We start from the raw sequence: 12,872 nt of genomic DNA, 5'->3' as shown, positions 1-12,872 counted from the left end.
GGGGTACCCCTAATTATGGTCCCCGACAGTAGCCCCCGAGCCTCAAAGGGAGTGTTGGTACTCTCTTGGAGGCTTTGTCGCACTTTTTTGCAAGGGGACCGGCCTTTCTCGGTTACATTTTGTTCCGTTGGGTGCGCGCGAGCGCACCCGCCGGGTGTAGCCCCCGAGGCCTCGGAGGAGTGGTTTGACTCCTCCGAGGTCTTAGTGCCTTTCGTGACGCCTCGGCCGGTCTGGTAGTTCCCTCATGCGATCTGATCGTAGCCCGGGTGCATGGTCAGGTTCCGAGTTCTCGGGCTGGTATGTTGACGCCGTCAACGGTTTGGCCGGGGCCGGGTTTGCGAGAGCAGCCCCCAAACCTCCGCACAGAGCGAGAGGACGGTCAAGGACTGACTCGGCTTTTATCATACGCCCCTTCGTCGCCTTTCCGCAAGGAGGAGGGGGGGAAAGCGCCATGTTGCCCTCGGAGGGCGCCGAACATGGTGTCTCCAGTGAGTTGCTAACGGGTGATCCGAGTGGACGCCCGTGCCCCGTTCGATAAGGGTCGGCTAGTGGCCCAGAGGCGCGATCCAAAAGTACCTGCAGGTGATTTGCCGGACCCGGTCCCGTTTGATAGGGTTCGAGGGCTCGATGCCTCCCTCTGATGGGATTCCATTACAGAATCGCTCCTGCTGGTCTCGGAAATGTCCTAGGGTACCTCGGGAGCGTAGCCCGAGCCTCGGTCATGTATCGGACATACCCAGAGTCATCCCTCGCTCTGCGTGTTCTGAGGCGGTTGTCGAACCCTTCGGGGGGCCAGCCTTCGAACCCCTGATCAGTAGTGGGCGCGGAGCCCGAGTGGCCTGAGGCGGCTGTCGAACCCTTCCAAGGGGACAGCCTTCGAACCTCTGACCAGTAGTGGGCGCGGAGCCTGAGTGCTCTGAGGCGGCTGTCGAACCCTTCCGAGGGGCCAGCCTTCGAACCTCTGATCAGTAGTGGGCGCGGGCCCGAGTGCTCTGGGGTGGCTGTCGAACCCTTCCGAGGGGCCAGCCTTCGAACCCCTGATCAGTAGGAGGGCTCGGGGCCCGCTTCCTTCGTGGAGAAGGATCCCTTTTAGAGTATCCCCTTTCCCGGTCCTATAGCAAGAGAGAGAAAGGAGAAGAGGAAAAGGATACGAAATTGAACGATGTGGCGCACCTTTTTTGACGCGGTCACCATGGCGGAGGTGAAGCATCGCCCGCTTCGCCTGCCAAAGGTGTCGCCTGCCCTACCGCGGAGTTAATGTGACGAGACGGGTGGTTCGCGGGGCAGCCGTTGTGCGTGTGTGAGTCGTTCGAGGAATGGGCGTTTCGCCTTCGAGTTTGAATTTCGCGGCGGGTTCGGGCGAAGTGTTGAACGGGTCTTGCCCGGGCCTTTATATATCCGGAAGAGGGACCGGTGGTGGTTCTTTACTCTGCTGCTCGCCTCCTGCTTTGGTTTCCGCAACCCAAGGGAATAGCCAGAGAAAGGAAGCCACACACCTTGTCCACTCCGCCGCCACCCCCTTCGCTTGGCGATGACCGACCGGGTAACCGTCGTTCCGCCGCGCGACCCGTGGTCTTTCTCCACCGTCACGGTGGACGATCTGGAGGCCCTTGTCACCGATGGCTTGCTCTGTCCCCTCTCTGGTGACTCGCAGCCGGAGTGGATGGTCCCTCCGAGCGGGGCCACCCCGACCCCACCAGTGGGGTATGTGCTGAGTTTCGTCTCCTTCCATGAATGGGGGTTCGGAGTGCCAGCAAGTCGTTTCATGCGGGCGCTCCTGCATTACTACGGGGTGGAGCTGCACAATCTCAACCACAACTCCATCGCGCAAGCAGCCATCTTCACGGCGGTTTGCGAAGGATTTTTGGAGATTGACCCTCACTGGGATCTGTGGACCCATCTCTTCTCCGCGGAGCCTTTTGCCTTGACGACGGGGGAAAGGAGGGTCCGCATGGCGGTGCGGGCCGGTGGCTGCATCCTCCAGTTGAGGCAGGCGCGCGTGCAACAGTACATCCCCGCCATCCTTGTGTCTTCGAACAAGGGGTGGCAGCGCTGGTGGTTTTACCTCCGTAATGACGATGGGAGGCTCCCGTCGTTTTCTCAACGAGTGGTGACTACCGCCGGCAGCAACTGGCGCTATGGGGCTGCGCACGAGAAACAGAAGAATCTCCATCCCCTTCTGGAGGCCTTGCCAGAGCGGCGGTTGCTGCTTTCGGAGATGATGCCGGGGGTCGACTTGGAGGGTTTGCATATGTCCTCGGTCCCCCTCTCCGTCGATGACCTCCACAGGCGGGTAGCTGGCACGGTAGGGAGGCTGGACGCCGGCGCCCTTACCCAGCCCTTGATGCGTCCCGAGCGCGGGTGCATATCCCTGGTGAGTGTCCGCTCCTTCTTCCTTCTTGTGTAAAATTGCCCTTGGTTCTCACAGTCGAGATTTCCATCCGTCTCCAGGAGTTGGGGTGTCACAAGCCTTCCCTGCCACCGTTCCCGGAGGACGCGGTGGACCGAGCCGCGCGAAGGGTCGCTGCGGAGAAGAAGGAGGAGAAGAAGGACGCGAGAAAGGCTCAGGCTCGCAAGCGGATGCGGGCTCGGGACGCCTTGGAGAGGCGCCGTCGGAGGCAAGAGAGGGACGGGCTCCCGAGGGAGCCGTCGTCAGAGACGCCTGACGACGACGATGACGATGATGACGAAGACGACGACATGGCGGCCCGCCTTGGCCTCAGCCCGGATCTGAGGCTAGGCCAGGGGTCGTCGAGCCAGCCCCCGAGTGGGCTAGCGCCGTCGGTATCCGGGGCCGGGACATCAGGGTCCCGGTCCGAAGAACAGGGGCAGGCTGAGGGGGTACTTGACCCCTTGGCCGAGGTAGTTGAGGTGACCCCGGGGAGTTAGGCCGACCCGCCTGTCCCCCAAGAGCAGTCGCCCGTGCTGGCCGCACAGGAGGTTGATCCTCAGGTCGTCGTGACTGCGCCTGGGCAGATCGTCCCTTCGGCGCCCCGGGCGCCCGAGGCGAGGATGGTGCCGAAGCCGGAAGCGGGGCAAACCTTGGCAGCGCCTGCGGGGGCCGAGGCCCGAGGGGCCTCCCCGCAGGCACGATTGGCCTTGGTCCGGAGCGGGTAAGTATCTGAGGATACCTCTGTCCCAGCTCCTTCTTCGTGTGTCCTGATCCTGCTTTTCCTTTTCCTCCCAGCAAACGGAGGCACGGTTCGACCGATCTGGCTCCCCGGAAGGCCCTTAAGATGGTGCCGGCTTCTACAGCCGGTGCTGCACCAGGCCACGCCGGCCGGCTGGCCTCCACACAAGATGCCCCCAAGCAGGGGGCTCAGGCGGCACGAGTTGCCGTGGGGCGAGCTCCCCAGGCTGACCCCTCCGTCGAGGCGGCCGTCGTGTCGAGGGAGACTGCTGGCGCGACCGTGGCCTTGAGCCCACCTGACGTGTTGCCGGCGCCGGCACCAGCTTCTGCCAAGGCTATTGCCATTCTGGCCATGGAGCCACCCGTCGCCGCCGATGCTGAGATGGTTGAGGCGCCGCTACTCGAGGCCGGTGATCGAAAGCCTGTCCCCTTAGCCGAGGAGGTACCCGATGCGCCGACTGCAGGGGGGTGCCGACGCCTTGGAGGAGGGGGCGCAGAACCGCGGCCCGTCCTGGGGAGTGGCGACCTCGTCCTTGCGCGGCGCGATCCCAATGAGCGACGTGGGCAGGCGCTCCGGTTCTGGACCCGTGGTGCCTCAAAACCCCTCTTCGTTCTTGACGATGAGCGGGAGGAGCAGTCTCGGGACGAGCTCAGTGAGTGTGCCGAGGCAGCGATGGGGTCGCTTCGGTCGACCATGGAGGTCCTTTCCAGGAACGTTCCCAGGATCCTCCAGGTAAGGATTTCAGGCATACCTTTCACGTGATCAAGGCATTCTTTATGACGCCCTGCTTCCCTTCCTCAGGATCTGACGGATCTGAGCACCACCAAGTCGTCGTTCATCCGCCGCGAGGCCGACGTCTGGGGTTCGCTGCGGTTCTTGAGGGCCGCGCTTGCTGAGGCTACCGAGCGTCTCTCCCAATGGAGCGTCGAGGCGGCGGACCTTCGGTTGCTTTGTGATGAGCTGGGGGTGGAGGCAGCGGCGGCACGCGCAGAGGCGCAGCGGCGGTAGTTGGAGCTTGGCCAGGTCGTCGGTGAGCGGGACCAATCTCAGAACCAGGCTGCCGAGGCTGAAAGCCGGGCTGAGGCCCTTGGGGGGCAGCTAGCCGAGGTGTCTGCTCGGGCCGGAGCCCTTGTGGAGGACCTGGCCGTGGCCGTCGGGTCTGCCCAGTCCACCCAAGCCGCAACCTCGGAGCAGCGTGCCCGAGCTGAAGGTATGTTTTGGCTGCTTTGAGATTTTGATTCAGCTTCATTCTTCAACTCGTGTTTGAAGAATTCTGTTTTGGCTGTTTGTAGAGTTCGAGTCTGCCCTCAACGAGTCCGCCAAGGCACTTGCCCAGGCGGCTGAGCAGAAGGAGGCCGACCGCGTGGCCATGTCCGAAGCTATCTCGGCCTTCTGCCAGGTCTTTGGTCTTGACGACGTCCCCTCGGGAAGCTCCCCCCAGAGTCGCCTACAGGCCTTGGGCGGCCATGTGCACGGCAGACTCCGCGAGGCACTGCATCACGGCGTTAGGCGGGCCTTCACCGTGCTTGCTTCCCACTACGATGTGGATCTAGAGCGGGTCAGCGAGGGGTACTGTCTTCCCGACGAAGATGAAGCTGCCCTGGCCGAAGTTCAGAGGCTTGACGCAGCCGTCGCGGGCCCAAGCGCGGTGCTGGCGTCCTCCTTCGAGGTGGAAATCCTTCCGCTTGCGTCGCCGTCCAAGGTCGGGGCGGATCTCGCCGAGGGTGGAAATGGCGCTGAGGGTGGAGACGAAGCCGAGGATGCCGCTCCTCCCCCGGGCGATGCCTGATTCTGCCAGAGCAGTTTGTTTTGAACATGTATGTGTGTTTCGCGGCCGCCGAGGCCTGAACACTTTATCGTTGTGTTATATAGTTGCGTTTCTTTTCCTCCTGTTTCGAGTATTCGGACTTGTTCGTCAGTAGCAGAATCGCTTATCCGAGTAAGAGTTATTTTTCGCGGAAGGTGACGAGTGAGGTATCCGTATCCCAGAGTCGTAGGAGTCCCTCGGCTCGGTCGGCCTTGCCGCTTACATGCGCTCTTATTCGTTTCGCGGGGTTCTGTTACTGATATAGCCGGGAAACACGAAAGTCGTTTTAGTGGAAGAGTTTTTCCGAGGAAAGTTTTGACGCAGAGGGGGTTCCCCCCTTCTAGCCCCCGAGGGAGGGTTGGGCTTTGCCGAGGCAAGGCTGACCCTTCCTTGATGGTTAGACTTTATTTGTGTATGTAAAGAGAACGAGGCATATGAACGACTTGAAAACATCTTAAGGGTAAAAGCGACGTAGTTTTCGTATGTTCCAAGCGTTGTTGTAGACCTCGCCATGATTGTTGGCCAGCTTGTATGTTCCGGGCTTCAAAATCTTGGCGATGATGAACGACCCTTCCCAGGGAGGTGTGAGCTTGTGGCGCCCTCGGGCATCTTGTCGTAGCCAAAGCACCAAGTCCCCCACCTGGAGGTCTCGGGACCGAACCCCTCGGGCGTGGTAGCGTCGCAGAGACTGCTGATACCGTGCCGAGTGTAGTAAGGCCATGTCCCGAGCCTCTTCCAGCTGGTCCAGTGAGTCTTCTCGGCTGGTCTGGTTGCTTCGGTCGTCGTACGCCCTTGTCCTCGGGGAACCGTATTCTAAGTCTGTGGGCAAGATAGCCTCGGCCCCATAGACTAGAAAAAACGGCGTGAAGCCCGTGGCTCGGCTTGGCGTCGTCCTCAGACTCTAGACCACCGAGGGGAGTTCCTTCATCCATCGCCTGCCGAACTTGTTGAGGTCGTTGTAGATCCTCGGCTTAAGTCCCTGCAGAATCATGCTGTTGGCACGCTCTACCTGCCCATTCGTCATGGGGTGAGCTGCGGCGGCCTAGTCCACCCGCATGTGGTGGTCCTCGCAGAAGTCCAGGAACTTCCTGCTAGTGAACTGGGTGCCGTTGTCGGTGATGATGGAGTTCGAGACCCCAAAGCGATGGATGATGTTGGTGAAAAACGCCACCGCCTGCTTAGACCTGATGCTGTTTAGGGGTCGGACCTCAATCCACTTGGAGAATTTGTCGATAGCGACCAGCAGGTGCGTGAAGCCCCCGGGTGCCTTCTGCAAGGGACCCACGAGGTCCAGACCCCACACAGCAAACGACCAGGTGATGGGTATTGTCTGTAGGGCCTGAGCGGGCAGGTGTGTCTGCCTTGCGTAGAATTGACACCCTTGGCAGGTGCGTACAATCCTAGTGGCGTCGGCCACCGCGGTCGGCCAGTAGAAACCTTGTCGGAAGGCGTTTCCAACGAGGGCTCGAGGTGTTGCGTGATGACCGCAAGCCCCCGAGTGTATTTCTTGCAATAGCTCCTGACCTTCGGCGATGGATATGCATCGCTGGAGGATGCCTGAGGGGCTGCGGTGGTAGAGCTCCTTCTCGTCACCCAGTAAGACGAACGACTTGGCGCGCCGCGCCAGTCGCCGAGCTTCGGCTCTCGAGGGGTATCTCTCCTCGGTGGAGATATTGCAGGTACGGGGTCTGCCAGTTTCGATTAGGCGTGACCCCATTCCGCTCTTCCCCGATGCACAGTGCCTCACCCTCGGCGGCCGAGGGTGCCTCGGGCTGGGCCGAGGCCTCCTCGGGCTCGAGCGTGTCGTTGGTCTTGACGGAGGGTTGACGTAGGTCTCGGGAGAAGACGTCCGGGGGAACCGTTGTCCGCCCCGAGGCTATTTTAGCCAGCTCGTCCGCAGTCTCGTTGTATCGTCGAGCGACGTGGTTGAGCTCGAGCCCGTAGAACTTGTCTTCCAGGCGCCGAACCTCGTCGCAGTAGGCTTCCATTTTTGGGTCGCGACAATGGGAGTTCTTCATGACTTGGTCGATGACGAGCTGCGAGTCGTCACGAGCGTCGAGGCGCCGAACCCCTAGCTCGATGGCGATGCGCAACCCGTTAACCAAAGCCTCGTACTCGGCCACGTTGTTTGACGCCGGGAAATGGAGGTGCATCACGTAGCGGAGGTGCTTCCTGAGGGGTGAGATGAAGAGCAGGCCCGCACCTGCTCCTGTTTTTATCAGTGACCCATTGAAAAACATGGTCCAGAGTTTCGGTTGGATCAGAGCTGCTGGAAGCTGGGTGTCGACCCATTCAGCCACAAAGTTCGCCAAGACTTGGGACTTGATGGCCTTCCGAGGAGCGAACGAGATTGTCTCGCCCATGATCTTCACCACCCACCTTGCAATCCTACCCGAGGCCTCTCAGCACTGGATGATCTCCCCCAGGGGGAAGGATGACACCACAGTCACCGGATGAGACTCGAAGTAGTGTCGCAACTTTTGCCGCGTCAGAATTACCGCGTACAGTAGCTTCTGAATTTACGAGTAGCGGATTTTGGTCTCGGACAGTACCTCACTGATGAAATAGACCGGCCTCTGGACGAGCAATACATGCCCTTCTTCTCGTCTCTCGACCACGATCGCGACGCTGACCACCTAAGTGGTGGCGGCTACGTAGATCAAGAGGGCTTCTCCGGCAGCGGGGGGCACCAAGATGGGCGCACTTGTAAGGAGCACCTTTAAGTCCCCGAGGGCTTCCTAGGCCTTGGGGGTCCAAGTGAAGCGTTCGGTCTTCCTTAAGATGCGGTACAGGGGTAGGCCTCTTTCGCCGAGGCGCGAGATGAAGCAGCTCAGAGCCGCAAGGCATCCCATGACCCTCTGTACTCCTTTCAAGTCCTTGATGAACCCCAGGAGCATGCCTCGGGGGACTCCGAAGACACACTTCTCGGGATTGAGTTTTACGCCTTTCGCCTTGAGACACTTGAATGTCGTTTCAAGGTCAGTGAGGAGGTCGGAGGCTTTCCTCGTCTTGACTATGATGTCATCGACGTAAGCCTCGACCGTTCGGCCAATGTGCTCTCCGAACACGTGGTTCATGCACCTTTGGTATGTCGCGCCTGCATTCCTTAAACCGAATGGCATAGTAATATAGCAGTACATGCCAAAGGGTGTGATGAAAGAGGTCGTGAGCTGGTCGGACTCTTTCATCCTGATTTGGTGATACCCTGAGTAGGCATCGAGGAATGATAGGGTTTCACACCCAGCAGTGGAATCCACGATTTGATCGATGCGAGGCAGAGGGTAGGGAACCTTCGGACATGCTTTGTTTAGACCAGTGTAGTCTACACACATCCTCCATTTCCTACCTTTCTTTTTCACAAGCACAGGGTTGGCTAGCCATTCGGGATGGAATACCTCTTTGATGAACCCTGCAGCCATCAGCTTGTGGATCTCCTCGCCTATGGCTCTACGCTTTTCTTCGTCGAATCGGCGCAGAGGCTGCTTCACGGGTCGGGCTCCAGCTCGGATATCCAGCGAGTGCTCGGCGACATCCCTCGGTATGCCAGGCATGTCCGAGGGACTCCACGAAAAAACCTCGGCGTTCGCGCGGAGAAAGTCGACGAGCACTGCTTCCTATTTGGGGTCGAGCTCGGAGCCGATCCGGACTTACTTGGAGGCGTCGTTGCTGGGGTCGAGAGGGACAGACTTAACCGCCTCTGCTGGCTCGAAGTTGCCGGCGTGGCGCTTCGCATCTGGCACCTCCTTGGAGAGGCTCTCCAGGTCGGCGATGAGGGCCTCGGACTCGGCGAGGGCCTCAGCGTACTCCACGCACTCCACGTCGCATTCGTACGCATGTCGGTACGTGGATCCAACGGTGATGACCCCGTTGGGGCCCGGCATCTTGAGCTTGAGGTAGGCGTAGTTGGGGACGGCCATGAACTTGGCGTAGCATGGTCTTCCCAGCACTGCGTGGTAGGTTCCTCGGAACCCGACCACCTCGAACATGAGGGTTTCCTTTCAGAAGTTGGAGGGAGTCCCGAAGCAGACAGGCAGATCGAGTTACCCAAGGGGTTGGACGCGCTTCCCGGGGATGATCCCGTGAAAGGGCGCCGCACCGGCCCAGATCGTGGACAGATCGATCTACAAGAGCCTGAGGGTCTCGGCGTAGATGATGTTAAGGCTACTGCCTCCGTCCATGAGGACCTTAGTAAGCCTGACGTTGCCGATGACGGGATCGACAACGAGCGGGTACTTCCCCGGGCTACTGTCGGCACGCGGTCGGGGTGGTCGCCTTGCTCGAAGGTGATGGGCTTGTCGGACCAGTCTAGGTAGACTGGCGTCGCTACCTTCACCGAGCAGACCTCCCGGTGCTCCTGCTTGCGGTGCCGAGCCGAGGCGTTCGCCACTTGCCCACCGTAGATCATGAAGCAGTCGTGGACCTCGGGGAACTCCTCTGCTTTGTGGCCCTCCTTCTTGTCGTTGTCATGGCCTTTGCCACCTTCCGCCGGGGGCCCGACCTTATGGAAGTAGCGCCGAAGCATGACGCACTCCTCAAGGGTGTGCTTGACGGGACCCTGATGATAGGGGCACGACTCCTTGAGCATCTTGTCGAACAGGTTGGCCCCTCCGGGAGGCTTCCGAGGGTTCTGTGCTCGGCGGCGACGACAAGATCTGCATCGGCGACGTCGCGTTTCGCTTGCGACTTCTTCTTGCCCTCCTTCTTCGTGCCGCGCTGAGCGGACGCCTCGGGGACATCTTCCTGCTGGCGCCCCTGAGGCTGCTTGTCCTTCCGGAAGATGGCCTCGACCGCCTCCTGACCAGAGGCGAACTTGGTGGCGATGTCCATCAGCTCGCTCGCCCTGGTGGGAGTCTTGCGACCCAGCTTGCTCACCAGGTCGCGGCAAGTGGTGCCGACGAGGAACGCGCCGATGACATCTGAGTCGGTGATGTTGGGCAGCTCGGTGCGCTGCTTCGAAAATCGCCGGATGTAGTCCCGCAGGGATTCTCTCGGCTGCTGGCGGCAGCTTCGGAGATCCCAGAAGTTCCCAGGGCGCACGTATGTGCCCTGGAAGTTTTCGGCGAAGGCTTTGACCAGGTCGTCCCAGTTGGAGATCTGCGCAGGAGGCAGATGCTCCAACCAGGCCCGGGCGGCGTCGGAGAGGAACAGGGGGAGGTTGCGGATGATGAGGTTGTCATCGTCCGTTCCACCCAGCTGGCAGGCCAGCCGGTAGTCCGCGAGCCACAGTTCTGGCCTTGTTTCCCCCGAGTACTTGGTGATGGTAGTTGGGGCTCGGGACCGGGTCGGGAACGGCGCCCATCGTATGGCCCGGCTGAAAGCTTGCGGACCAGGTGGTTCGGGCGAGGGACTCTGATCCTCCCCGCTGTCGTAGCGTCCCCCACGCCTGGGGTGGTAGCCTCGGTGCACCTTCTCATCGAGGTGGGCTCGACGGTCGCGGCGGTGGTGCTCGTTGCCGAGGCGACCCGGGGCTGCGGGCGTTGCATCCCACGTGCGCCCGGTGTGGACCGAGGCTTCCCTCATGAATCGAGAAGTCGCGGCGCGATGCTACAGGGGGTACCCCTGCCTTCGGGAGGTAGAGCTTTTGGCCCGTCGGACAGCGGCATCCTCCAGGAGATTCTTGAGTTCTTCCTGGATACGCCGCCCCTCGGTGGTGGATGGCTCCGGCATCGCTCGGAGTAGTATGGATGCTGCAGCCAGGTTCTGGCCGACCCCACTGGAAGCCGGGGGCAGCCTTGCCCTGGCATCGTCAGCGATGCGGTGCTGGACATCCTGGGCCAGATGACGTGCTTCTTCGGCTAGTGCTCGGCCTGCCCACTCCTGCCCGATGTTCTGCCGGAGCTGCACAAGTTGTCCTGCCTCCTCGTCGAGCTTGGCCTGCATCTCGCGGATTTGCTCGAGCTGTGTGTCCTGACCCCCCGCAGGGACTGGGACCACAGCTAGCTCCCGAAGGATGTCAACGCGAGGCGCAGTCCTAGGGGGATCGCTGTCCTTCGGCATACCAAGGTGGTTGCCTTCGTCGAGACCCCCTAGATCGACGTGGAAACATTCGCGACTGGGGCCACAGTCCTCGTCGTCAAGGCTGTGGCCACAGTCCTCGTCGTCAAGGCTGTGGCCACCATCGGAGTAATCGGAGAGGCAGTAGTCACATGCGGTCATGAAGTCTCGCATGGCACTGGGGTTATCGAGCCCGGAGAAATACCAACCAGAGTCGGGCTCGTCATCTTCCTCAGAACCCAGGGGCCCGTAGGTCGAGACGGCCGTCAGTCGGTCCCAGGTCAACCACATATGGTACCCCGGAAGGTTAGGATATGCCTTTATGAAAGCGTCCACCGAAGCGGGGTCGCTTGGTGGGTCGAAGCTGAATCTAAAAGGCACAGGGTGGAAAACGGACAGTACCTCTTGATCGACGGATGGTGACGAAGTCGCGTCGGGGACGGACTGCACCGTTATCTCAGGTACAAGGCTAATGCCCATCAAGTCCTTCGCGAGCGTGCTGGCGTCATCCGTCCGCTTGGGGTTGGCATGTTGCGGGGAAACGACGCTTGTCTTCATCTTAGACGCGAGGTCAACGCCCGACGTGTCCCCCGCTGGGGCGCCGGCGTCATCGACTCGCTCGACAGCCGACGAGGTGCCGCCTCCTGCTTGGCCATGGTTGCCCCGCCTCCTCCTCCTGCGGCGGGGAAGGTGACAGGACAGACCCGGATGCCGCTCTTCCGCCACGCGGGGAAGACTTCGTTGATTCCGCCGCCGTCAGGTGTGCTGACGGCCGTCATTGTCGTTGTCGCGCGACGGAGGAAGGAGTACCATGTCGTAGCTACCGTCGAGGGACATGAACTCGAGACTCTCGAAACGGAGCAGCGTCCCCGGCTAGAGAGGGTGCTGGAGACTACCCATCTGGAGCTTGACGGGAAGTTGTTCGTCAACACGCAGCAGGCCCCTACCTAGCGCGCCAACTGTCGGCGTTTCGACCCCGGGGGTCCCTGGACCAACGAGTAAATTGTCGCTGCGTGTCCCAGCCCAGATGGGTCGGCGCGAGATGGAACACAAGGGGGGGAAAAGGGAACCGCGGCTCGTGTTATCCTGCGCCCAGGGCGGATGCGCTTGCAATAGGGGGTTACAAGCATTCGCGAGAGAGGGAGAGAGCCTGCTCGTCAGCCCGTCCCCCCGCGCGGCCACCTTCTCGTACGAGGGCCCTGGACCTTCCTTTTATAGATGTAAGGAGAGGGTCCAGGTATACAATGGGGGGTGTAGCAACATGCTAACGTGTCCGGTAGAGAGGAGCCAGAGCCCTATGTACATGCCGGCGTGGCTGTCGGAGAGGTGTTAGTGCCCTGTTCATGTGATGTCGTGGCCGTCGGAGGAGCGCTTGAGCCCTGTAGAAGCACAGCTATCGGGGCTGTCGGGTCCTTGCTGACGTCTCCTTGCTTCTGTAGGGGGCTGAGAACCGCCGTCGTCATGGGAGCACGCGGGGTGCCATCATTACTTGTTTACCAGGGCGAGCCAGATGGGACGCTGGTCTTGTTCCCCGTAGCCTGAGCTAGCTAGGGGTAGGGTAATGATGCACCCCCTATAACGTGGTCGGTCCGAGCCCAAGGTCAGGCGAGGCGGTGACTCCTCCGAGGTCGAGGTTGAGTCCGAGCCCTGGGGTCGGGCAAGGCGGAGACCGCCTTCCGAGGTCGAGGTTGAGTCTGAGCCCTGGGGTTGGGCGAGGCGGAGACCGTCTTCCGAGGTCGAGGTTGAGTCCGAGCCCTGGGGTCGGGCGAGGCGGAGACCGTCTTCCGAGGTCGAGGCGGGGGCTGAGCCTCGGGGTCGGGCGAGGTGGAGCTTCCTATGGCGCCTAAGGCTGGACTCGGCTGCTGTCAGCCTCATCCTAGCGGGTGGCACAGCTGTCGAAGCAGGGCAGGCGGCGCTGTTTTCCTGTCAGGTCAGTCAGT

Source organism: Zea mays, chromosome 10 (assembly GCF_902167145.1).
Source record: "Zea mays cultivar B73 chromosome 10, Zm-B73-REFERENCE-NAM-5.0, whole genome shotgun sequence".
NCBI classification, from domain to species: Eukaryota; Viridiplantae; Streptophyta; class Magnoliopsida; order Poales; family Poaceae; genus Zea; species Zea mays.
Note: the sequence above shows the minus strand (reverse complement) of the source record.